Genomic DNA, 27,309 nt, shown 5'->3' with positions numbered 1-27,309 from the left:
TGGGTCAATAAATTCAAAGGTTTCTATATTCACTATCTCATACAATGGAGAAGTGAAAACCAATATTTAATCTGTTACAAATGAATTCACCAATAATTGAAGGTGGTACAAGATATGTCCTTTGTCTATATAGGATCTTCTTTTTGGATAGCTACTGATATAGGACTGCTAAATCTTCATAGCAGGGTGTGTATCTACAGACCATCCACTCCTCAGAGGCTTACTATACTGTTTATTTATAAGCTTCCAGTAGCTTTGGTTGGCAGTTTGTAATTGTGCCCAGTGGTTTTATAATGGTTTGCATGTCTAGTTGATAAAGTGATTCATATATTTGCACGATGATCACGTCCTTGAGTGGGGTCTAGATGTTCATCCAATCGTGACAACATGTAACATCATGCCTTATCTTGTAACATTTGGTACAACGTGTTAGAGATGTTTAATGCTTCTGTCAACTTTGCCTCTCCGGCAAGTATAAAATTTGTTTTATCGAAAACGTGCCACATTGCTTCCATCTTCATGATCTTGAGAGAAGGATGAGGGGTACTTTTTACCAACAATAGATAGAAGGAATGAGAAAGGAAAGGCTAACATCATGCATCTTATGTATAGGAGTGCATAAGTTATTGAACATTTTGGATATGTGTAGGAATATATGTGGGCATGTGCCCGAGGAAAGTATAATAAAGCATTGATTGATCGGAGGGTTTATGATGAGTGAATCAAACGGTCAATGATATAGAGTTGGGATCATTTAAATGTTATCCCTAGCTCTTCGCTGTCATAGTATTCAACTTATGGTCATGTGGGTTCAAACTTAGTTTGAATCTGGCACTTGTCGTGCTTGACTTCTTAGGAGTAGAATTGGATTTTTGAAAGTGTATATAATGTGAATGAGAAGGAATGTGTGGCATCCAGAAATACCTGTATAATGGTAGACGAGGCTTCCCAAAATTTGAGAATCATTGGGACTCATGAGGCCGAATTAATGCTTGCACAGTTCTAGGTCGTAAATGTAATATTTATTTTTCACGACATTTGGTGTACTTCCTGCATTGAAAAGATGAAATCTTTTGCTCTCTCCAATATAGTGAAACTCATTTGTGACGTTCACTCTTCGTAGCATTGGAATAATCATAATGAGATGACTACTTACTTTTTGGATTTAGGCAATATGGTGAGGCCACTTCTTCACATCCGTTGGAGTAGTTCGTAATCGTTAGTGACAAATATTTTTAGTAAACATTTATTGAAATTGTGCAAATCAATAATGGTTTTCTAAAAGCAATAATGATTTAGGAGTTTGATCCTTGATTTTCTTGGGGAGTCAAATGATGACCACCTTGTCGTACTGAATTATGAGCGATTGGGCAATCTATAAAAGGGAATCATGGAGTATTTTTTATTTAGATTTCACTAGCAGCTTTTGAGCGAGAGTTCAGGTGAAGTGATGAGTTTAGAGAAGGAGCCAAATTCAAACCGTGCTTTTTGACAGTCGGAGGGCTTTCGTTCATTGATCTAAGAGGGCAATAGCCCTGGTTTATCCCACAAACTCAAACCACGGTGAGGTAGGTGCTCGAGTTCATCTCGTCATCGCTTTAAAATCGTCTCATAGTTGGACATACCTATCCGTATGTGACACACGGGCTGCATACACGCTCGTGAGGCCGGGCGGTTGTTCGAGAGGAGGTCAATCGAATCCGGGCCCTTGAGGGAGCCTGAGTGCGATAGATCCAAGCCCGACCAATGACCCCCATAGGTATCATGTGTGATGTGTGTATACATGTTTGTATGACCTTGTACTTGTCCTTGAGGGGAACTTATAATCCATACATTAGGATTGTATCCTTTTTCCTATTGGATGACTTTGGTAGCCCAATCATAAACGCTTGCAACAGATTCTGGGTCATGGGAACTATTGGATCAGTTTGAGAAAGTGTGTGTGGATTATAGTCTCTAGTAAAAGATAAAGTGCTTCTGTAATTTTGAAATTTCAATTGCATTTCGTATTTGAATTTTAATTTAGAAGCCTAAAATCACTTCAAATTTTGAGCGTCAATTATTTAAAAATAGGAGAATCTAAGAAAAATATTAACAAGCTAATTCATAAAAAATAAATTCATCAAAATACCACTGAAACTTTCTGAGGTATTTTAATCAATTTTTTTTTGCGAGTTATTTTTTAATATTTTTATTAGGTGCACCTTGATGACTATAATTAACACCTAAAATTTTATTTGATTTCGATTTTTATAAAAATAATTAAATTATATTACGAAATGAAATTGTAATCATCAGATCAGCCTGGATTCAATCTGGGCTCTTGAACATACACTGTAGTTGTCAGCTAGTGGGCTAACCTCATATTTTTTTCCCTTTAAAATAATGTTGTCATTAGTTACTTATGTGGTAACCTGGCCAAAACTTTTCATAGTTTTTGGGAGTGCCATCCATTGTTTTGTAGTAGAAGCTGGTATGTTTTAATATTGCCCAACTTAAATATCATTTTAAAAAAAAGAGTTCAGGATAAGGATATGGGGACAAAAACCCATTTCACATATCTCATATTTGATTTTACTCCTCTCTACTTTCGAATTTTATTCATTCTCCCAAATCTTTTAACTTGTTCAAACTTTTCCATTGGCCCCATTTTTTAACACAAATAGACTCTATAGAAACCTTAAAAACCTTTTAACATGTCCAAACCCTATCCATTTCACTTGCAATAGTATCAAATTTTAACTCCACATTTCATTCATTGTCATACATAGAAACTTTTCATTCACAGTGACCAACTTAAATATCATTTTAAAACAAAGAGTTCAGGATAAGGATATGGGGACAAAAACCCATTTCACATATCTCATAGTTGATTTTACTCTCTACTTTCGGATTTTTTTCAATTGTTCTCCCAAATCATTTAACTTGTTCAAACTTTTCCATTGGCCCCATTTTTCAACATAAATAGACTCTATAGAAACCTTAAAAACCTTTTAACATGTTCAAACCCTATCCATTTCACCTGCAATAGTATCAAATTTTGACTCCACTTCTCATTCATTGTCATACATAGAAAGTTTTCATTCACAGTGATCAAACTCCATTTTCAACAAACTCCCATTATGCAATGCACGATAAAGTGGGATCAAAATAGATGGAAAACCCAGCACACATAATTGATAGATATAGTTAGAGGGAGGATAATGAGTTATGGGAAAAAGAGTAGGATCGAAATGGATGGTAAAACCAGCACACATAATAGAGAGAGAGATTTTAATCAATTTATTTTTTAATATTTTTATTAGGTGTTCCTTGATGAGAAGAATGAACGCCTAAACTTTTAGGTGATTTTGATTTTTATAAAAATATTAAAATGATATTACGAAATGAAATCGTGATCGTCAGATCGGCCGAGATTCAAGCTGGGATCTTGGGCATTTACGGTAGCTGTCAGCTCGTGGGCTAACCTCATATTTGTCCTTTTAAAATAAGGGTGTGGTTTCCACAAAGTTTCAACCTTAAACAATTCAACTAAGGTGCACCTTCAAATTTTATTATAATAGGTAATTTTGATATAAAATGTTCTTAAGATTACCTCAAAATCTATTTTTATATCTAATTAAAAAATTTGAAATCCAAAAATGGCTAAAATCAAATAGATCTATGAACATATGAAAATCTTGAAAATGGACGGTGTAGACAATATGTTGTAAGATGCACTATTTTTGAGACTCAAATTTTTTTTATTTTTCATAATCATATTTCTCGACATGTCGAGATGATCAATCACAGGGCTTTCCAACTTTAAAACAACCTTTTCTGATGGATTTTGAAGTGTAACCGTAGTTCTACATTCTAAGGTTGCAACCTTATATAAACTTTTTCCATAAAAAAATGTTGTCATTAATTGCTTATATGGTAACCTGGCTAAAAATTTTCATAGGTTTTGGGAGCACCATCCATTGTTTTGTAGTTGAAGCTGGTAGGTTTGAATATTGCCCTAGTTAAATATAAAATAAAATAAAAAAAAAGGTGTCATAAACCCATTTCACATATCTCATACTTGATTTTACTCCTCTCCACTTTCGGTTTTTATTCAATTGTTTCCCAAATCTTTTAACTTGTTCAAACTTTTTCATTAGCCCCATTTTTCAACACAAATAAACTCTATAGAAACCTAAGAAACCTTTTAACTTGTTCAAACCCTATCCATTTCACCCGCAATAGTATCAAATTATAAACGGATACTAAACAACTCCACTTTTCATTCAGTCATACATAGAAACCTTTCAATCACAGTGACCAAACTTCATTTAAAAAAAATCTACTACAAGAAACCTACATCCGATTTTGCAATGCAAGATAAAGTGGGATAAAAATAGATGGAAAACCAAACACACATAATAGAGAGAGAGAGAGTTAGAGGGAGGATTCTAAGTTATGGCAAATAAAATAGAACCGAAAAGAATGGTAAGACCAGCACACATAATAGAAAGACAAGAGAGATTTATAGGGAGATTATTAAGATATGGAAGACAAGGGGAGGGTGAAGAGAAAGGTGTAAATGGAGGCAGAGGGAGAATAGTGAGACATGACTCTTTCTCCTACAAACCATATAGCAATCTGTTGCACTCACCAACACAACCCCTTTTAATGACACGCTTCTTGAGAACGAAAAATTCCATGGCTGTAACCACACTATCGGCCCCTGCTTGGTGCATATTGAGTGCAGAACTCTGTACCCCCATGTCCCTTGCTAGTTTCGAAAGACCCCCTATCTATACGTAATGGTGGTGAACCATGTGCTTTGCATCGTAAAAGTTAGGAAATATCCTATTAACCATCGAGAGAAAAGTCGATAATGCATCCGGCAAGAGAGTGCAACTATTCAAAAGCTTGACAAGATAGGCCGTATCGTAGGTACCATGAAATGTGACCCAATGAACAGGAGGGTTTGAAACCAGCCGAGCAGATGCGAGGGAGTCAGCTAGTGTTTGAGAAGTTACACCTTTAGTGTGATTCTTCTCAAAATCAATACCTGAAATACGTAATATATTCATCGCCTCCATTGAATATCGATCCCAGGAAGGGTCAAAGTCACATAAATTTATTTGCAAGGCTATCTGTTGACCATATTGATTTGTTGGTAGCGAACCAAATTCATCATCAAATGTAAGGCCCACTTGTATAAGTTTTAGGGAATCCACATTGGCTTTATTATGCCCATAGTAGATTTCTGCACCTGCACGACTGTTAGAGGGATGAACAAAGCCAGGGAATTCAGTATCGAATGCAATGTAAGGATATCGTTGAAAAACATCACGAATTCTCGTGAACTCTTTATGTACATTATCAGCCCATACATCGATGATAAGTATGTCAGCCATTACTGAAAGTTGGTATAAAAGATGGGTTTAAGTTTGTGAAACAGAATGTACATTACAAGGAGGCGCAAAAAAAAGAATAAAAAGCCTCCAAAAGAAAATTAAGGTGAAAATTTGGCTTGAGATAGCCTTTCAGAAAGCATTTTGACAACGACAGCAGCATGAAAATTAGTAAAAGATGCATCAGAAACAGAATAAAGGGAAAAGAAGGTGAAATAAAGACATACAGAAAGCATTTCATTCAACTAACGCAAAATTCCCATTAAACCATCTAAAGAGAGTAAAAAATTAGAGTGAAGCATACAAATGAGCAAAGAATCAAATGAAAATTAAATTTTCGTGGAATGAAACCAATGAAATCTAAACCAATATAAACAACAATACCTCAGATGAATGAAACGAGTTGAATATATATCTCTGCAATAGGGTGTTGGGGTCCAATCCCTCGTTGAGAGAGAGAGAGAGAGAGAGAGAGAGAGAGAGAGAGAGATAGAGAGACAGAGAGAGAGAGAGAGAGAGAGAGAGAGAATTTGGATGAGGTAGAGGGAGGAACCAACCCTTTTAAATGGCAAAGTCTTTTCATATTCCTTTTTTTGTTAATTTTGGTTTTTGTGAGATTTTTATTGGAGTTTAAGAACCCTAAAAAAGATTTTCATATCTCTTTTTTGGTTAGTTCTGTTTTTTCGTGTAATTTTCATTGGTGTTTAAGAGCCCGATAATGCATTGGCTGTATTTCTTAAATTTTCGTGAAATGAAACCAATGAAATCAAAACCAACATAAACAGGAATACATCAAATGAATGAAATGAGTTGAATATACGTCTCTGCAATAGGGTTTTGGGGCCTAATCCCTCGTTTACAGAGAGAGGTTTTGGAGGAGGAAGAGGGAGGAACCAACCCTTTTAAATGGTAGAGTCTTTTCATTGTCGTTTTCTTGTTAATTTTGGTTTTAGTGAGATTTTTAATAGAGTTTAAAAACCCAAAAAAAGTTTTTTATATCTCTTTTTTCGTTAATTCTGTTTTTTCCTTCAATTTTTATAGGAATATAGGAGCCCGATAACACATTGAGCTCATGCAATCTTAGTGGCGACTCTTGGATGTTCGTATTAGCTGGTATTTTTTAATGGACACAGTTTCTATGCGGCCAGCCGAAATATTGAACAAATGTAAGCTTGTCAATAAATATATTTTAAAATACAATTTGTTCTATCTTTAACATAGAGATCATGCATATGGAAAATAAAAATTGAAAACTAGAACTAATAATTATATTAAGAAAACATTTGGACCGTTGTTTTTCGATAGACCACCTCTTTGCTTCCATCTCTAAAACGAATGCTTTATACCTCTGAAAAGCATATTGTAGTAATGCAGTCTAGCCTGCATGAAACAATTATCCTTTTCTGATATTCCTAAAATTAATTGTGGCACTTCTATAAGATAATGTAGAAATGCAGTCCAGTCCGCCTGAAACAATTTTACTTTTCTGATACTCCTAAAATTATTTGTTGCGCCTCTATAAGAACCGTACTATGATGCATTGGTTCTATGGACAAATATACTCATTGCTGGGGAGGTTTTACGGCGTGCAATTGCTTAAAGTCATTCAAAAATATAAGGAAATTTACTGCACCCTTCGATGAACAATCAAGTATATTTAACTACACGATCATGAATTGATATAATTGCAAGTGGATAAATGTTGTATAGCACATCTCATATAGGTAGTTTGACATATCTCCCTATAATATATTTGGTTCACCTATGGCCAATTTCAAAAGAGTTAAAACAAAATAACATAAATCACTTGAAACACTAGATTTAATAGTCCATGCCTCTATGGAATTATCGGGTATAGTTAATCTTGGAGGGGGTGACTAATTTGAATGCAATGTGGTGACTTAATTTGGAGCCCTTGTTTGAGATTGAAATCAATCTTATGTTTCTTCTATTAAAAAAAAATGATTCGATGGCAATAAGGGCGAGATCACTGTAGCATCTCGCCCAAAGGGTTGGGTAGATGATTCCATATATATATATGGATGGATGGATGGAAGCATCTACACAATGTCTATGGGTGAAAATGAATAGTGTTTTTACCCATAGGCTCATCACAGTTTGAAAAAATCGGGCGGTGTATATTTCTCGACCGCCATGGATTTAGCATGTCCGTGCCAGTACAATCATGGACATACTAGGTCCGTGGCAGTCCAAAAATTCTTGTAGAACCACAACGGACAGTGCGCCGTCCGTTGCGGGTCCGTTCAATAAACCGCCATGGACATAGCAAATACATGGCGGTGGCGAAACAGTATAGCATTTTTCCTATTTGGTGTTTTTTAGGTTTTTTCTATATAGGGATTGTCTACAGAGAGACCATTTATCTTTTGTACATGGGGGTCACGATCATTTATACTTATTAGATATAAAATTGGACGACTTAAGGTAAGTCACGAAGTCCGAGAAATTATTTTTGAACCTTTGTATATATTCAATGATACTCTTTGAACCACCCATTTTAAAATTTAAAGGACACGAATGATTGTGAATTCTATGTACAAAAGAGAAATGATCTCCCTATAGACAATTCCATATATATATATATAGTCCAACGGTTGTATTATAGTGTAATGCCACCAAACCTCTAAAAAACCATGTTTTTGGCATTTGCATGACCCTAATTTTGCTTACACATTCTTTTCATCCTCATAATCAATCTTATAAAAAGCAAAATTCAATTTGCACCCTAGATATGGTCAAAATTAGTACTTTCCAACAATGAATCTCGACTGTCCATTTGGTGAATTTCAAGATCTAGGCATTGACAAATTCAAAATCACTTTTTGATTGTTTATCATTGTTAACCTAATGATGATAACGCTATATAAAAATTTTGAGAATAAAAAAATCCTTATGAGGCCTATATCTAAACCTTCTCACTAAAATGGACGGCTTATAATAATTGGGATAGAAAAACACTTTCTACAACATTTTTTCAATTTTTTTTTTTTGTGATTGTTTGTTAGAGTTAAAAGAAAAAATTTGTGTCAAACAAATGTCTCTAACATGGTTTAGAAGATTATTGCATTATACTACTATACAACCGTTGGCATAATGAGCAGGTGATTTTGATATCTAAATCCCATATTATCTGAGATTGATATCGATAAGTTTCTTAAGTTAGCTAGAATAACCATTACACCCCGATTAGGAAATCCCATATTATCTGAGATTGATATTGATAAGGCTATTAAGTTAGCTGGAATAACTATTACGGTTCAACTAGATTAAGACTCTGATTATATCTTAAGTTTGAGATATTTGTGATATATAAGGGATTCCTATTTAGTATGGGATTCATGATCTTATATATAGGGAATGAGAGATGATATAAGCAGTGTGACCTATTTGGAGCCACCATTGACAATGAAGAGGTCACCTTTCCCATATGGTTGCCTTGAATAGGGTGCAATCATTCTGTCCTCCCTCATTCCTTATATAAGAATATGAATGCCATACTAGATAAGAATCTCATTGATGTTATATATATATATCTCAGTGGTAAGATATAACTAGGAGTTTTATTCTAGTTAGACTTCTAGGGATATCCAAACTAACTTAGAAACTTACTAATTTCTATATCAATATTATGGGATTTTTTTATGTGGGTGATCTTGGATATTACTATATCCAACAATTTAGTGGTTTTTATGACAAATTCTCAAAATAGTATAAATGAAAATCTTACCAATTTTATGGCTGTTTTTTTCTGGCGGATTTGAGGTTGGTTTTTGTTGATTTTCACCACCAAATTTGCAATGTCGTTTGAGCGGATTTTTGGGCTAGTACTATAGCAGTATGGCAGTTCTGAGTTCAAGAAGAAGATTTTTAGTTGGGAAAAGATTAAAAGGGCAGATGGCTTTTTATTTGAAGAGGAAGTTGGGTGGCTATGAGTCGATTTGGAAATAAGAGTAGATGGGCCGTGATAGTTTTAAACTTTATAGCTAGAGAGAGACTTTAGGTGGTGATTTTAGATAAAGAGAGAAATATGATACCAGCAAATTGTTTTGAGAGAGAGGGAGGCTAGGATATGGTTTCAGAGAGAGGTGTTTGATGATGGTTTCAGAGGGAGTTAGAAAGAGTTTAAACCACAGAGCTGATTGCAGGAAAACATGGGTTAGGATATGTTTTAGAGACGGAGCTCAGAACTACAAAATGGATCGTATAGAGAGAGGAGCTGACACCTGAAAAATTGATTGTATATAGAGAGCGCTCAAAACTGCAAATGGAAATGTTGATTATATATAGAGAGAGCTCAAAACTGCAAATTGAAATGTGAGAGCGAATGAGGTGTACGAAAGGCAGAAGACAAGGATCACGTAAAGAAAGGGCAAATCAGTAAGAGAGATCGAGAGAGACAGAGAGAGAGGTGTAAAAGTTAAAAAAAATGGACCACCGAAAGAGAGAGAAACTTATAAAAGAGAGAAAAAGAGGTGCAGAAGGAGGCAAACAATAAATAAAATAAAAGAGGATATATGAAATATTTTCATTTCTTTTTCTTTATTAAAGGGAAAGTTGGGCTAAGTGGGCCGAGACAGATTGTCTAAGTTGAACCCAATGGGTGATTAGTTTGACCCATCAGTCCCACTTTTTAAGCAAACATCGCAGAAAGTTAGGCTGAAATATTTCATGCTCCGGAAAGAGCATTATGTCTAGTTATTCCATGGGGTAAACCTTAATTTAGGAGTATTTTTTGGATCTCACGGGAGAAACAGAAATATGAGACCAGGAAATTGTTTTGAGAGAGAGGAAGGCTAGGAGATGGTTTTAGAGAGAGGTGTTAGATGATGGTTCCGGAGAGATAGAGCGAAACATATTAAACCAACAAGCTGATTTGAGAGAAAACCTGGGTAAGGATGTGGTTTTAGAGACAGCTCAAAACAACAAAATGGACCATATAGATTGAGGAGGTGACACATACATAATAAATATACAAAGAGACAAAGAGCTCAAAATTGCAAATTGTATGCGAGGGAGTGAGACGTATGAAAGGGGGAAGAAAGAGATCAAGAAGAGAGAGAGAGAGACAGAGAGAGAGAAAGGTATAAAAGGAAAAATAATGGACCACTAAAAGAGAGGAAAACCGATCAAAGAGAGAGAGAGGTGTAGAAGGGGGAATAAAAAGAGAGGTGTAGAAAGGTGAATAAAGAGAGCAAAAGAGGTTTAGAAGGGGGAAAAAGAGAGGACATATGGAATCTTATTTTTATTTTGTTCTTATCATCCAGTTATTCCCTTTAAGTACAACCTAATCTAGAAATATTTTTAAGACCCTAAATTTTGGGTAGGTAACATCTTCAACCCATATGCTATACTCAATAAAAAAAACTAAATTATCTATGGGGTAGAAAAAAGCAATACCTCAAGATTAAATACAGAACGTCCAATTTTTTAACAATGAGATCTAAGAATTAGAAAAATATGCTTCACACTAAATAGATAATATATATGTTACTTAGCTTCCAAATATTCCTTTTTTGTACTGGATTATTGGAAAATAAAGATCAGGAAGGAAATATAAGGGTGACATTTGCATAAGGTTGCAAGCTTAAACAATCAAAATATGATGCAACTGTAAACTGTCGTGAGATGCAATTTTGGTGTCAAAATTTTTAGGATGGGGTACGAATCCATTTTCATATCTAGTTGTAGCATTTTAAAAACTCCAAAATTGGTTCTAATAAATAGATTTATAAATGTATGAAAATCATCAAAATGGATAGATAATAGGTTGCAATTTTGGGACTTGAATTTTTTTTTTCATATACATAGATCTAGATGTCGAGATGCTCAATTAGATAGTTTTCCAACATCAAAATACCCTTTTATGATGGATTTTTGAGGTATACCTTAATTCTACAATTTCAGCTATCAACTTATATGATCTTTTTCTTATAATAAAAGATACAAACCGAGTAGGTAAAAATGATGATTTTCACAAAGAAAGAAACAAAAAATAACCTTTAAAATGGTAGTAAGATAGAAATTACCGAAACTAAAAACTCATTGTAACAATCTCATGGTTGTAAAATTTGATTTTTTATTTTTCTAAAATATGACTTTTATTCATTAAGGCTAGGATCAACCATTCGTGTTGTCACCAACATTTAAGAGGATTGTATATTTCCTTGTTTCTTTTCTTTTTTGACAAGATCCTAATCTTCTAATGATAATAAGAAGAAGTATTACAATTTCAATGGAAGATAGTTACTAGTTAAAAAGTGGGAGCTATTAACTCCATGTTTGCTAAGAAGTCAACAACACCATTTCCCTCCCTGTAAACATGATGGAACTCAACCCAAAAATAGTAAATTTGAGATTTCTATCCAGATAGATCTGACTGTCCAAGGAGACCTCCAATTCCTCATGCGCCAATTATCACATTAAGAGAAACCCATCTACAATACACCAAACATCGAAAAATCACTTTTTCAACACTTTCAACCCAAATAGTGAAGCAAACAATTCGACCTTATTGACTATAGAGGGACCACAAGGACCGAAATAGCAGCAAAGGACAGCACCACTAGAATCTTGAAAAACACTTTGAAAACCTGCCAGCATAGGGTTTCGAAGAGAACCAGCATTAAATATCAGTTTGATTCGCACACTGACTAGTGGTATCCATCTTCCCACTTGTGGAAAAACTCTAGACAATTGCCGCATTAAATTTACAAAGTTCATCACAACATCCGCCTCTGAAATATCATCACCTTCCTTAGTCATTGAAAACCATAGCCAAGTAGTGATGAAATCCTTATCCTTAACTTGGTGTATGTCTGTTGTCTTTGTAGAAACGAAAATAAATCCACGAAAACAAGAAAGAAGAAACAAACACAAAAGAAAGAGACAACTAACCACAACGCAAAGATATACGTGGCTCGACAACATGCCTATGTCCACGCGAGATTTTAGCTTCTTTATTGACAATGGAGAATAGGGTTACAATCTGCTCTTTTCTTCACGCCTCTCTGATTTTATCTAATTACAAACAGATTTACGTTTTTCCCTTAACTTTCAACTTTAGATGAACTCCCAATCACAACGATATATATCGAGTCCCAGATAGATGGTATAAATTATCGAAATACCCTTGTACGGATATATATCAAGTCCCAGATATATCGAAGCCCATGTATGGGCTCAAGCTCTACGGGCCTTCAGCCCTTCGAGCTTTTAACGGCCCTCCGGAGTCGCCTTTTTGACTCCACCTTGGCAGATCTATTTCTTCAGAATAGAAAACATCAATCCTCAACAATCTTACCATCACAAGTCCTTCTATTTCTCTCCAACCAAACTTCCCATAGTAGCGCAACTCTAATAACATTCTATAAAACTATCCCACTCTTCGGAAAACCTGAAAATACTAACGGATTCACAATATCCATTTGATTTTGCTGTAAGATCATAGTAAGGTTACATATATGGAGAGCCCAACTCCATTGGAAACTGGTAAATTCACAATGGAGAAACAAGTGGTCACCACAATCTTCATCTTTCGTACACAACAAGAAAACATTACCCAAAATCATTCCATGCTTCCTAAGATTGTCCACAGTTATAGATCTACCTTGCAAAAAAACCCTGAGCGAATCACTTTTAGAATTGGCTGTATTTCTAAAATCCCTTAGTCTTGAATCTAAAATCCAAGATAGCAGCACCCTAAAATCCTAATCTAAGGTGATTATTTCATAAAACTCTAAGAAAAACAATTTAAAATAGCCTGATAATCCATTATGGAGTTCACTAGCATCACAAACCTTAACGTACCCTCACAGGTAATCCTATTCTCTAACCTTGAAGTGTGGACATTTTGAGATTTTGATGGAGTCTTCAACAAATTATGGAATACCACCCTTCCATCACTTTCTATGGAAGGGCGGTCTTCCAAAATGGATCCATTTTGAAGCTAAAAAATTTCCTCATGGAAGGCCGCCCTTCCAATTTGTGGCTTCCATACGATAATATCGAATTTGTTCAACTCCCGCTTCCAAAATCCCCTACTTATCAAGCACGCCCTAAAGATACCTATTCGGAGTCCTAAATCTCTTAGGACTACCTAGAATCAATTCAGAATGGGAACAATAAGAACTCATATAAGATTATAACGGTCTTGAATCCAAATTAAGAGTCTGTCTAAAATATATCAGCTCATATAAATTAAAAGAAAGTTCGCAAACCCTAGAGAGAATAAAGAGCCAAAGAGACCTAGAGAGTGGAAGCCCTAGACTTAGGCAAAACAAAATCCTCCAACTTCATCAGCAATAACCACGAAAAACTAGAGAACCTTGATCAAGGTCAAACACAAGGTTCTAGGCACCTAAACCTTGGAAAGGTAGTTCACCTCAGATCAATATAACAAACATTGATAATTTCAACAAAATTCGTTTAAGAAAGAGAAACCATGTTACAACTATGGGTTTGGGTTTCGCAGGCCAGTAGTCCCAACTCTGGTAATCAATCTTTTCTTTTCCGATTTGTCGCCTTTGAATTACCTTTGAAATATTTATTTTAGCTCAAAAGATTAGTCGGTGCTGCCAACGATTCGAAGAGGAGTTGGACTTCCAAGGTTAATCAGTTCCCATATTGTAATTTAATTTTCCCTGCAATCTCTATCGAATTTACTAAATTTAATTTATTTAGGGCATAAATTAGAGGAATTTCATGCAAAAATCTTCTCAATATTTTTCTACAAATAGTTGGCGCCACCATGGGGTTGTTGAGTTAACGTTTTCAACATAAACACCTTTTAGAAGTCTCTGGAATTATGCATAGATATACTAGAAAAACAATTTTTTTTTTTTTTTAAGACATACACCATGGGCTACGGACTATACTAAAACCCCTAGTTATTAGCAACACATAATTTTCCAAATGGTTTCTGTCCTTCCCATTGCAACCCCTGTTCCCTGCTTTCTGGGTACTGTTATGGAGAAATTCAAAAAAAAGATGATGAAAGAAGGGAACTTCTTTTATATCCATAATTTTCATAAAATTGTTAGATAGCTTGAAATTGCTTGATGTCATACCTTTGAAACCACGCACAGGTTATTTTCCACACCTCTCACTTAGAGTTACCAAAAAACCATCTCAGATTTTCAAAAACACCCAAAGTTGGCATTGACATTGAGAAGAGCACCTAGCTTCTAAGAGTTGGGATGGATGGGAATCATGCAACTTTAACTGTGCGCACCACTCCAGAATTCCTTGCCCCAAAAGAACCCCAATGGTAGGAATCCAGAATTCCTTGCCCCAAAAGAACCCCAATGGTAGGACCTTATGACAGTACCATTAAGGGTAGCTCAGGATCTACATGGGCGTACCCTGAACCCAACTGCATTTCGGTTTTTTCTTAGTTGGGAGCATCACCTTGAACTAAGTTGTACCTTATAACCTAGGCCTAGTCTTTTCAGACCTTTTTATGCGGTGTGTATTAACTTAGGTTAGAAAGATGTCTGTTGTTTGAGTCGATTCGGCCAATGAATCCATTGTCTTGTTCAAGCCCAAATTAGGAAACCTAGTGGTCAATATGCTACCATGTCATAGTCTTATGACCAAGACCTGAGTCTCTTAGGTCAGTCCATAGTTAGATATCTTAACCTTCGTATAGCTGGTCCCATTGAACTACATAGGGTGACCCTGGACCATGAGATTTGTGTAGCTAGGAATGCCCTAAAAGTTAAGGATTCGACCCCGGGCAATCCTTCAGGAGCTTATTGACCCTCAGGCTAATCGTTGAAATTGTGTTTGTGAGGAGAACCACTCCCTGTTTAATGTCTTGTTCCATGATTCATACTAAGATATGGACCAGCAGGCCAAGGGTCAAAACGATAGAGTCCATGGAGCTCTGGGGTATGTGGCCATTCCTCGAGTCATCATATCACCGATAAGGAAAATCATTACCTCTGCTTAATGTGGTAGGGGGAAAAGGTCCTAGCATAAACAAAATCCACGAAACCTCTTAAATACAAGCTTTCTTAGAAAATCTGGCCAACCAGGTGTTTGGCGTGATCTTAAGTCGAATGCAGGGAATAAATGCATAAAACAACCAAGAAGACTTCAAACAACACTCTCCACGTACAAAGCTTTATTTAATTTTGGGTCAATAAATTCAAAGGTTTCTATATTCACTATCTCATACAATAGAGAAGTGAAAACCAATATTTAATCTGTTACAAATGAATTCACCAATAATTGAAGGTGGTACAAGATATGTCCTTTGTCTATATAGGATCTTCTTGTTCGATAGCTACTGATATAGGACTGCTAAATCTTCATAGCAGGGTGTGTATCTACAGACCATCCACTCCTCAGAGGCTTACTATACTGTTTATTTATAAGCTTCCAGTAGCTTTGGTTGGCAGTTTGTAATTGTGCCCAGTGGTTTTATAATGGTTTGCATGTCTAGTTGATAAAGTGATTCATATATTTGCACGATGATCACGTCCTTGAGTGGGGTCTAGATGTTCATCCAATCGTGACAACATGTAACATCATGCCTTATCTTGTAACATTTGGTACAACGTGTTAGAGATGTTTAATGCTTCTGTCAACTTTGCCTCTCCGGCAAGTATAAAATTTGTTTTATCGAAAACGTGCCACATTGCTTCCATCTTCATGATCTTGAGAGAAGGATGAGGGGTACTTTTTACCAACAATAGATAGAAGGAATGAGAAAGGAAAGGCTAACATCATGCATCTTATGTATAGGAGTGCATAAGTTATTGAACATTTTGGATATGTGTAGGAATATATGTGGGCATGTGCCCGAGGAAAGTATAATAAAGCATTGATTGATCGGAGGGTTTATGATGAGTGAATCAAACGGTCAATGATATAGAGTTGGGATCATTTAAATGTTATCTCTAGCTCTTCGCTGTCACAGTATTCAACTTATATGGTCATGTGGGTTCAAACTTAGTTTGAATCTAGCACTTGTCGTGCTTGACTTCTTAGGAGTAGAATTGGATTTTTAAAAGTGTATATAATGTGAATGAGAAGGAATGTGTGGCATCCAGAAACACCTGTAAAATGGTAGACGAGGCTTCCCAAATTTTGAGAATCATTGGGACTCATGAGGCTGAATTAATGCTTGCACAGTTCTAGGTCGTAAATGTAATATTTATTTTTCACGACATTTGGTGTACTTCCTGCTTTGAAAGATGAAATCTTTTGCTCTCTCCAATATAGTGAAACTCATTTGTGACGTTCACTCTTCGTAGCATTGGAATAATCATAATGAGATGACTACTTACTTTTTGGATTTAGGCAATATGGTGAGGCCACTTTTTCACATCCGTTGGAGTAGTTCGTAATCGTTAGTGACAAATATTTTTAGTAAACATTTATTGAAATTGTGCAAATCAATAATGGTTTTCTAAAAGCAACAATGATTTAGGAATTTGATCCTTGATTTTTTTGGGGTGTCAAATGATGACCACCTTGTCGTACTGAATTATGAGCGATTGGGCAATCTATAAAAGGGAATCATGGAGTATTTTATATTTGAATTTCACTAGCAGCTTTTGAGTGAGAGTTGAGGTGAGGTGATGAGTTTAGAGAAGGAGCCAAATTAAAACCGTGCTTTTTGACAGCCGGAGGGCTTTCGTTCATTGATCTAAGAGGGCAATAGCCCTGGTTTATCCTACAAACTCAAACCACGGTGAGGTAGGTGCTCGAGTTCATCCCGTCATCGCTTTAAAATCGTCTCATAGTTGGACATACCTATCCGTACGTGACACACGGGCTGCATACACGCTCGTTAGGCCGGGCGGTTGTTCGAGAAGAGGTCAATCGAACCCGGGCCCCTGAGAGAGCCTGAGCGCGTTAGATCCAAGCCCGACCAATGACCCCCATAGTTATCATGTGTGAGGTGTGTATACAAGTTTGTAGGACGTTGGAATTGTCCTTGAGGGGAACTTGTAATCCATACATTAGGATTGTATCCTTTTTCCTATTGGATGACTTTGGTAGCCCAATCATAAACGCTTGCAATGGATTCTGGGTCATGGGAACTATTGGATCAGTTTGAGAAAGTGTGTGTGGATTATAGTCTCTAGTAGAACATAAAGTGCTTCAGTAATTTTGAAATTTCAATTGCATTTCGTATTTGAATTTTAATTTAGAAGCCTAAAATCATTTCAAATTTTGAGCGTCAATTCTTTAAAAATAGGAGAATCTAAGAAAAATATTAACAAGCTAATTCATAAAAAATAAATTCATCAAAATACCACTGAAACTTTCATAAGTTTTTTAATCAATTTATTTTTGCGAGTTATTTTTTAATATTTTTATTAGGTGCACCTTGATGACTATAATGAACACCTAAAATTTTTTGTGATTTTGATTTTTATAAAAATAATTAAATTATATTATGAAATGAAATTGTAATTATCAGATCAGCCTAGATTCAATATGGGCACTTGAACATACACTGTAGTTGTCAGCTAGTGGGCTAACCTCATATTTTTTTCCCTTTAAATTAATGTTGTCATTAGTTACTTATGTGGTAACCTGGCCAAAACTTTTCATAGTTTTTGGGAGTGCCATCCATTGTTTTGTAGTAGAAGCTGGTACGTTTTAATATTGCCCAACTTGAATATCATTTTAAAAAAAAGAGTTCAGGATAAGGATATGGGGACAAAAACCCATTTCACATATCTCATATTTGATTTTACTCCTCTCTACTTTTGGATTTTATTCATTCTCCCAAATCTTTTAACTTGTTCAAACTTTTCCATTGGCCCCATTTTTCAACACAAATAGACTCTATAGAAACCTTAAAAACCTTTTAACATGTCCAAACCCTATCCATTTCACCTGCAATAGTATCAAATTTTAACTCCACATTTCATTCATTGTCATACATAGAAACTTTTCATTCACAGTGACCAACTTAAATATCATTTTAAAACAAAAAGTTCAGTATAAGGATATGGGGACAAAAACCCATTTCACATATCTTATAGTTAATTTACTCCTCTCTACTTTCGGATTTTATTCAATTGTCCTCCCAAATCTTTTAACTTGTTCAAACTTTTCCATTGGCCCCATTTTTCAACACAAATAGACTCTATAGAAACCTTAAAAACCTTTTAACATGTCCAAACCCTATCCATTTCACCTGCAATAGTATCAAAATTTAAATCCACTTTTCATTCATTGTCATACATAGAAACTTTTCATTCACAGTGACCAACTTAAATATCATTATAAAACAAAGAGTTCAGGATAAGGATATGGGGACAAAAACCCATTTCACATATCTCATAGTTGATTTTACTCCTCTCTACTTTCGGATTTTATTCAATTGTTCTTCCAAATCTTTTAACTTGTTCAAACTTTTCCATTGGGCCCATTTTTCAACACAAATAGACTTTATAGAAACCTTAAAAACGTTTTAACATGCTCAAACCCAATCCATTTCACCTGCAATAGTATCAAATTTTAACTCCACTTTTCCTTCATTGTCAAACATAGAAAGTTTTCATTCACAGTGACCAAACTTCATTTTCAACAAAACTACTATATGAAACTTACACCCCATTATGCAATGCAAGATAAAGTGGGATCAAAATAGATGGAAAACCCAACACACATAATAGAGAGATATAGTTAGAGGGAGGACAATGAGTTATGGAAAAAAAAGTAGGATCAAAATGGATGGTAAAACCAGCACACATAATAGAGAGAGAGATTTTAATCAATTTATTTTTTAATATTTTTATTAGGTGTTCCTTGATGAGAAGAATGAACGCCTAAACTTTTAGGTGACTTTGATTTTTATAAAAATATTAAAATGATATTACGAAATGAAATCGTGATCGTCAGATCGGCCGAAATTCAAGCTGGGATCTTGGGCATATACGGTAGCTGTCAGCTAGTGGGCTAACCTCATATTTGTCTTTTTAAAATAAGGGTGTGGTTTCCATAAGGTTTCAACCTTAAACAATCCAACTAAGGTGCACCTTCAAATTTTATTATAATATGTAATTTTGATATAAAATGTTCTTAAGATTATCTCAAAATCTATTTTTATATCTAATTACAAAATTTTAAATCTAAAAATGGTTAAAATCAAATAGATCTATGAACATATGAAAATCTTGAAAATGGACGGTGTAGACAATATGTTGTAAGATGCACTATTTTTGAGACTCAAATTTTTTTATATTTTTCATAGTCATACATCTCGACATATCGAGATGATCAATCACAGGGCTTTCCAGCACTAAAACAACCTTTTTTGATGGATTTTGAGGTGCAACCGTAGTTCTACATTCTAAGGTTGCAACCTTATATAAACTTTTTCCCTAAAAATTTTGTCAATAATTGCTTATATGGTAACCTGGCCAAAACTTTTCATAGGTTTTGGGTGCACCATCCATTGTTTTGTAGTTGAAGCTGGTAGGTTTGAATATTGCCCTAGTTAAATATCACATAAAAAAAAGAAAGTGTGTTCAGCATAACGATATGGGGACATAAACCCATTTCACATATCTCTTACTTGATTTTATTCCTCTCCACTTTCGGTTTTTATTCAATTGTTTCCCAAATCTTTTAACTTGTTCAAACTTTTTCATTAGCCCCATTTTTCAACGCAAATAAACTCTATAGAAACCTAAGAAACCTTTTAACTTGTTCAAACCCTATCCATTTCACCCGCAATAGTATCAAATTATAAACGGATACTAAACAACTCCACTTTTAATTCAGTCATACATAGAAACCTTTCATTCACAGTGACCAAACTTCATTTTCAAAAAATCTACTATAAGAAACCTACATCCGATTTTGCAATGCAAGATAAAGTGGGATAAAAATAGATGAACAGACATAACAGAGAGAGAGAGTTAGAGGGAGGATTCTGAGTTATGGGAAAAAAAATAGGACCGAAAAGGATGGTAAAACCAGCACACATAATAGAAAGAGAAGAGAGATTTATAGGGAAAATATTAAGATATGGAACACAAGGGGACGATGGAGAGAAACGTGTATATGGAGGCAGGGCGAGAATAGTGAGACATGACTCTTTCTCCTACAAACCATATAGCAATCTGTTGCACTCACCAACACAAACCCTTTTAATGACACGCTTCTTGAGAATGACAAATGCCTTGACTGTAACCACGCTATCGGCCCCTGCTTGGTGCATATCGAGTGCAGAACTCTGCACCCCCATGTCCCTAGCTAGTTTCGAAAGACCCCCTGTCCATATGTAATGGTGGTGAACCATGTGCTTTGCATCGTAAAAGTTAGGAAATATCCTATTAACCATCGAGAGGAAAGTCGATAATGGATCCGGCAAGAGAGTGCAACCATTCAAAGGCTTTGCAAGATAGGACATATCGTAGGTACCATGAAACGTGACCCAATGAACAGCAGGGTTTGAAACCAGCCGAGCAAATGTAAGAGAGTCAGCTAGTGTTTGAGAAGTTACACCTTTCGTGTGATTCTTCTCAAAATCAATACCTGAATTACCTAATATATCATCGCCTCCATTGAATATCGATCCGAGGAAGGGTCAAAGTCACTTAAATTTATTTCCCAGGCTATCTGTTGGCCATATTGATTTGTTGGTAGCGAACCAAATTCATCAAAAAATGTAAGGCCCACTTGTATAAGTTTGAGGGAAACCACATTGGCTTTAATATGCCCATTGTAGATTCTTGCACCAGCACGACTGTCAGAGGGATTAACAAAGCCAGAGAATTCAGTGTCGAATGCAATGTACGGATATCGGTGAACAACGTCACGAATTCTCGAGAACTCTTCATGTACATTATCTGCCCATACATCGATGATAAGTACGTCAGCCATTACTGAAAGTTGGTATAAAAGATGGGTTCAAGTTTGTGAAACAGAATGTACATTACAAGGAGGCGCAAAAAAAAGAATAAAAAGCATCCAAAAGAAAATTAAGGTGAAAATTTGGCCTTAGATAGCCCTTTAGAAAGCATTTTGACAACAACAGCTGCATGAAAATCAGTAAAAGATGCATCAGAAACAGAATAAAGGGAAAAGAAGTTGAAATAAAGATATACAGAAAGCATTTCATTCAACTAACACAAAATTCCCATTAAACCATCTAAAGAGAGTAAAAAATCAGAGAGAAGCATACAAATAAGCAAAGATTCATATGAAAATTAAATTTTCGTGGATTGAAACCCATGAAATCTAAACCAATATAAACAGCAATACCTGAGATGAATGAAACGAGTTGAATATATATCTCTGCAATAGGGTGTTGGGGTCCAATCCCTCGTTGAGAGAGAGAGAGAGAGAAAGAGAAAGAGAGAGAGGATTTGGAGGAGAAAGAGGGAGGAACCAACCCTTTTAAATGGCAGAGTCTTTCCATATTTCTTTTCTTGTTAATTTTTGTTTTAGTGAGATTTTTAATAGAGTTTAAGAACCCCAAAAAAGTTTTTCATCTCTTTTTTGGTGAGTTCTGTTTTTTCGTGCTATTTTCATTGGAATTTAAGAGCCCGACAACGCATTGGCTGTATTTCTTAAATTTACGTGGAATGAAACCAATGAAATCAAAACCAACATAAACTGAAATACATCAGATGAATGAAACGAGTTGAATATCCCTTGTTTAGAGAGAGAGTTTTTGGCGGAGGAAGAGGGAGGAACCAACCCTTTTAAATGGTAGAGTCTTTTCATATTCCTTTTCTTGTTAATTTTGGTTTTAGTGAGATTTTTAATAGAGTTTAAAAACCCAAAAAAATATTTTTATATCTTTTTTTTGGTTAATTGTGTTTTTTCCTGCAATTTTTATAGGAATATAGGAGCCCGATAACACATTGAGCTCATGCAAACTTAGCGGCGACTCTTGGATGTTCAAATTAGCTGGTATTTTTTAATGGACACAGTTTCTATGCGGCCAGCCCAGATATTGTAGAAATGTAAGCTTGTAAATAAATATCATTTTAAAATACAATTTGTTCTATCTTTAACATTGAGATCATGCATATGGAAAAAAAAAATTGAAAACTAGAACTAGTAATTATATTAAGAAAACATTTGGACCATTGTTTTTTGATAGACCACCTATTTTCTTCCATCTCTAAGATGAATGCTTTATACCTCTGTAAAGCATATTGTAGTAATGCAGTCCAGCCTACATGAAACAATTATCCTTTTCTAATACTCCTAAAATTATTTGTGGCACTTCTATAAGATATTGTAGAAATGCAGTCAAGTCCGCATGAAACAATTTTAGTTTTCTGATACTCCTAAAATTATTTGTTGCGCTTCTATAAGAACCATACTATGATGCATTGATTCTATGGACAAATATACTCATTGGTGGGGAGGTTTTACAGCGTGCAATTGCTTAAAGTAATTCGAAAATATAAGGAAATTTACTGCAGCCTTAGATGAACAATCTAGTATATTTAACTACATGATCATGAATTGATATAATTGCAAGTGGATAAATGTTGTATAGCACATCTCATATAGGTATTTTGACATATCTTTCTATAACATATTTGGTTCACCTACGACCAATTTCAAAAGAGTTAAAACAAAATCACATGAAACACTAGATTTAGTAGTCCATGCCTCTATGGAATTGTCGGGTATAGTTAATCTTGGAGGGGGTGACTAATTTGAATGCAATGTGGTGACTTAATTTGGAGCCCTTGTTTGAGATCACTGTAGCATCTCGGCCAAAGGGTTGGTTAGATGATTCCATAAATATATATATATATATATATATATATATGGATGGATGGATGGAAGCCTCTACGCAATGTCTATGGGTGAAAATGAATAGTGTTTTTACCCATAGGCTCATCACAGTTTGAAAAAATCGGGCGGTGTATATTTCTTGACCGCCAGGGATCTAGCATGTCCGTGGCAGTACAATCGTGGATATACTAGGTCTGTGGCGGTCCAAAAATACTTGCAGAACCACAACGGACAGTGTGCCATCCGTAGCGGGTCCGTTCAATAAACCGCCATGGACATAGCAAATACATGGCGGTGGCGAAACATTATAGAATTTTGCCTATTGGTGTTTTTTAGCTTTTTTCTACATAGGGATTGTCTACAAAGAGACCATTTATCTTTTGTATATGGGGGTCACAATCATTTATACTTATTAGATATCAAATTGGACGACTTAAGGTAAGTCACGAAGTCCGAGAAATTGTTTTTGAACCTTTGTATCTATTCAATGATACTCTTTCGACCACCCATTTTAAAATTTAAAGGACACGAATGATTGTGAATTCTTTGTACAAAAGAGAAATGATCTCCTTATAGACAATCCCATATATATATACATACTCCAACGGTTGTATTATAGTACAATGCCACCACACCTGTAGAAAATCATGTTTTTGGCATTTGCATGACGCTAATTTTTCTCACACATTCTTTTCATCCTCATAATCAATCTTGTAAAAAACGAAATTCAATTTGCACCCTAGATATGGTCAAAATTAGTACCCTCCAACACTGAATCTCGATTGTCTATTTGGTGAATTCCAAGATCTAGGCATTGAAAAATTCTAAATCACTTTTTTCTTGTTTATCATTGTTAACCTAATGATGATAACGCTATATAAAAATTTTGAGAATAAAAAAATTCTTATGAGGCCTATATCTAAACATTCTCACTAAAATGGACGGCTCATAATAATTGGGCTAGAAAAACACTTTCTACAACATTTTATCAAATTTTTTTTTTGTGATTGTTCTTTAGAGTTAAAAGAAAAATTTGTGTCAAACAAATGTCTCTAACATGGTTTAGAAGATGGTTGCATTATACTACTATACAACCGTTGCCTGAAATCATATATATATATATATATATATATATATGAAAAATACCGTGTCCGCTCATGGGCCTAACTGCTATAGTGTCTGCCAACGGCTCAGATTCAATATGGGCCGATCTGACAGATACGAGCTCATTTCGTATTTGGATTTTCATTTTTTTTTTACAAGTCCAAATCACTTGAAATTATTGGCGTTCATTTTTCTAATTAAGACACATCTACTAAAAATATAAAAACATAATTTTCAAAATAATAATTGGCCAAACTAGCCCCAAAATATTTCGGGGGTATTTTGGTCAATTTTTATTTTACAAATTATGCTTTTTACATTTTTATTAAATTCTTCTCTTTTTAAAGTATAAATACTCAAAAGTTTAAGTGATTTGAATTTATAGAAAAAAAATGAAAATTCAAATATGTGGTGACCATTGGATCGGGCCTAAAGACCATCAGATCGGGCCCAATGTTGCAATTAGCCCTTGGGTTGACAAGATCCTTTCCCTTCTTTCTCTCTCTCTCTCTCTCTCTCGCTATATATATATATATATATATATATATATATATATATATATATATATATATATATATATATATATATATATATATATATATATCACCATGTCATTATAATAAAATGAAACCTCACTTCTATAAAGCCATGTTTGTGGCATTTATGTGATGCTAAATTTTGCACACACACTCTTTTCATCCCAGTAATAAATTTAAAAGAAAAACAATTCAATTTTCACCCCAGATAAGATCAAAATGAGTCCCATCTAATCTAACGATAATAAAGATATCTAAAAAATTTGGAAAGGAAAACATCGTTCCAATGCCTAGATGTAAATATCTTATTAAAATGAACCACCCATATTAATTGGGCTAAAAAAACACTTTTAAGGTATATTTTTAAATTTTATTTTATTTTTCTTATTGTTTACTAAAATAAAAAAGAATTTATACTTAAAATTTGGCCTCAAATAAATGGCCTTAACATGATTTTTGATGATTGGTTCATTTTGAGATCACTTATAAGATCGAACGAGAGAAAAATGACTCAGGTTTATGTGTTACTACGGTTAAGAGTGTTGAGAATATACACACATGTAAACACATTGAGTATGATATTTTTAAATACATATTGTACTAATTGGGAAGCAATAATTTTAATCCAAACTGCGAACTCTCTCTCTCCCTAAAATAGGGTTTTTGTCTCTCTAGAAAAACCTCCAAAGGAGTTAAAGAAAACTCACTCTCTTTCTCTCTCTCAAATTTTCATTGCACTAATTTTCTCGCTCAACAAAGCTTTATTTATAAATAGGAAAAATAGAGAGGAAAGAGTAAGTTTTCTTTAATCCTTTAGGTGGGAATTCGAAAGAGACAAGGACCTTATTTTAGAACTTGTGAGAGAACTTGAAAACTCTTGTATTCTCCATGCTTGCATGGTATTTTTCTAATTAATAATAGTAGAATTTGTGGTTCAGTACAAGGCTTAGATTCGTGCACTTTTAAAACATAAATAAATAACATAGCAAAATATGCAAGTGTTGTATTTGAGGTGGAGAAATATATGAGAAGCACAATCCCTTTCAGCAAGAATGACAAAATGATTTATTTGGTAAAAACGATGAAACCATAAAGTTACATGCTGGATGTTGGCATAATGAGCAGGTGATTTTGATATCTAAATCCCATATTATCTGAGATTCATATTGATAAGTTTCTTAAGTTAGCTGGAATAACCATTACACCCCTATAAGGAAATCCCATATTATTTGAGATTGATACTGATAAGTTTATTAAGTTAGCTGGAATAACCATTACAGTTCAACTAGATTAAGACTCTGATTATATCTTAAGTTTGAGATATTTGTGATATATAAGGGATTCCTATTTAGTATGGGATTCATGATCTTATATATAAGGAATGAGAGATGATATAATCAGTGTGACCTATTTGGAGCCACCATTGACAATAAAGAGTTCACCTTTCCCATATGGCTGCCTTGAATAGGGTGCAATCATTGTGTCCTCTCTCATTCCTTATATAAGAATATGAATGCCATACTAGATAGGAATCTCATTGATGGTATATATATATATATATATATATCTCAGCGGTAAGATATAACTAGGAGTTTAAATCTAGTTAAACTTCAAGGGATATCCAAACTAACTTAGAAACTTACTAATTTCTATATCAATATTATGGGATTTTTTTATGTGGGTGATATTGGATATTACTATATCCAACAATTTAGTGGTTTTTATGAGAAATTCTCAAAATAGTATAAATGAAAATCTTACCAATTTTATGGCTGTTTTTTTCTGGCGGATTTGAGGTTGGTTTTTGTTGATTTTCACCACCAAATTTGCAATGTTGTTTGAGCGGATTTTTGGGCTAGTACTATAGCCGTATGGCAGTTCTGAGTTGACGAAGAAGATTTTTAGTTGGGAAAAAGAATAAAAGGGCAGATGGCTTTTTATTTGAAGAGGAAGTTGGGTGGCTATGAGTCGATTTGGAAATAAGAGGAGATGGGCCGTGTTAGTATTAAACTTTATAGCTAGAGAGAGGCTTTAGGTGGTGATTTTAGATAAAGACAGTGAAATATAATACCAGCAATTGTTTTGAGAGCGAGGGAGGCTAGGATATGGTTTCAGAGAGAGGTGTTTGATGATCGTTTCAGAGGGAGATAGAGAGAGGTTAAACCACAAACCTGATTGCACGAAAACATGGGTTAGGATATGGTTTTAGAGACAGAGCTCAGAACTACAAAATGGATCGTATAGAGAGAGGAGCTGACACCTAAAAAATTGATTACATATAGAGAGAGCTCAAAACTGCAAATTGAAATGTGAGAGCGAATGAGGTGTACGAAAGGAAGAAGAAAAGGATCACGTAAAGAAAGGGCAAATGACAGAGAGAGATCGAGAGAGACAGGGAGAGAGGTGTAAAAGTTAAAAAAATGGACTACCGAAAGAGAGGGGAACTTATGAAAGGGAGAAAAAGAGGTGCATGAAAGAGGCAAAGAAGAAATAAAATAAAAGTGGATATATGAAATCTTTTCTTTTCTTTT

At 34.8% G+C, this 27,309-nt stretch overlaps 2 long non-coding RNA genes and 1 other non-coding gene across 3 annotated transcripts; all 3 read right to left on the bottom strand.

Annotated features, from left to right (window-relative positions):
- Positions 1-4,486: 4,486 nt before the first annotated feature.
- LOC18449082 (putative CCR4-associated factor 1 homolog 6) lies at positions 4,487-5,597 on the bottom strand. Its single transcript, XR_016044629.1, has one exon. It is a non-coding gene; the product is annotated as a putative CCR4-associated factor 1 homolog 6 (transcript).
- Positions 5,598-6,325: 728 nt separating this feature from the next.
- Positions 6,326-9,783, bottom strand: LOC148779849 (uncharacterized). The gene is made up of 2 exons (XR_016044630.1): positions 9,133-9,783; positions 6,326-6,764 (listed from the first exon to the last, which is right to left on the bottom strand). It is a non-coding gene; the product is annotated as an uncharacterized LOC148779849 (long non-coding RNA).
- Positions 9,784-20,132: 10,349 nt separating this feature from the next.
- Positions 20,133-27,089, bottom strand: LOC148779848 (uncharacterized). The gene is made up of 2 exons (XR_016044628.1): positions 26,540-27,089; positions 20,133-21,226 (listed from the first exon to the last, which is right to left on the bottom strand). It is a non-coding gene; the product is annotated as an uncharacterized LOC148779848 (long non-coding RNA).
- Positions 27,090-27,309: the final 220 nt, after the last annotated feature.

The sequence above is a fragment of the Amborella trichopoda genome, chromosome 11 (genome assembly GCF_054954075.1).
Source record: "Amborella trichopoda isolate Santa Cruz 75 chromosome 11, AtrichopodaSantaCruz75HAP2 v2.0, whole genome shotgun sequence".
NCBI classification, from domain to species: domain Eukaryota; kingdom Viridiplantae; phylum Streptophyta; class Magnoliopsida; order Amborellales; family Amborellaceae; genus Amborella; species Amborella trichopoda.
This window is presented reverse-complemented; position numbering and strand designations above follow the sequence as displayed.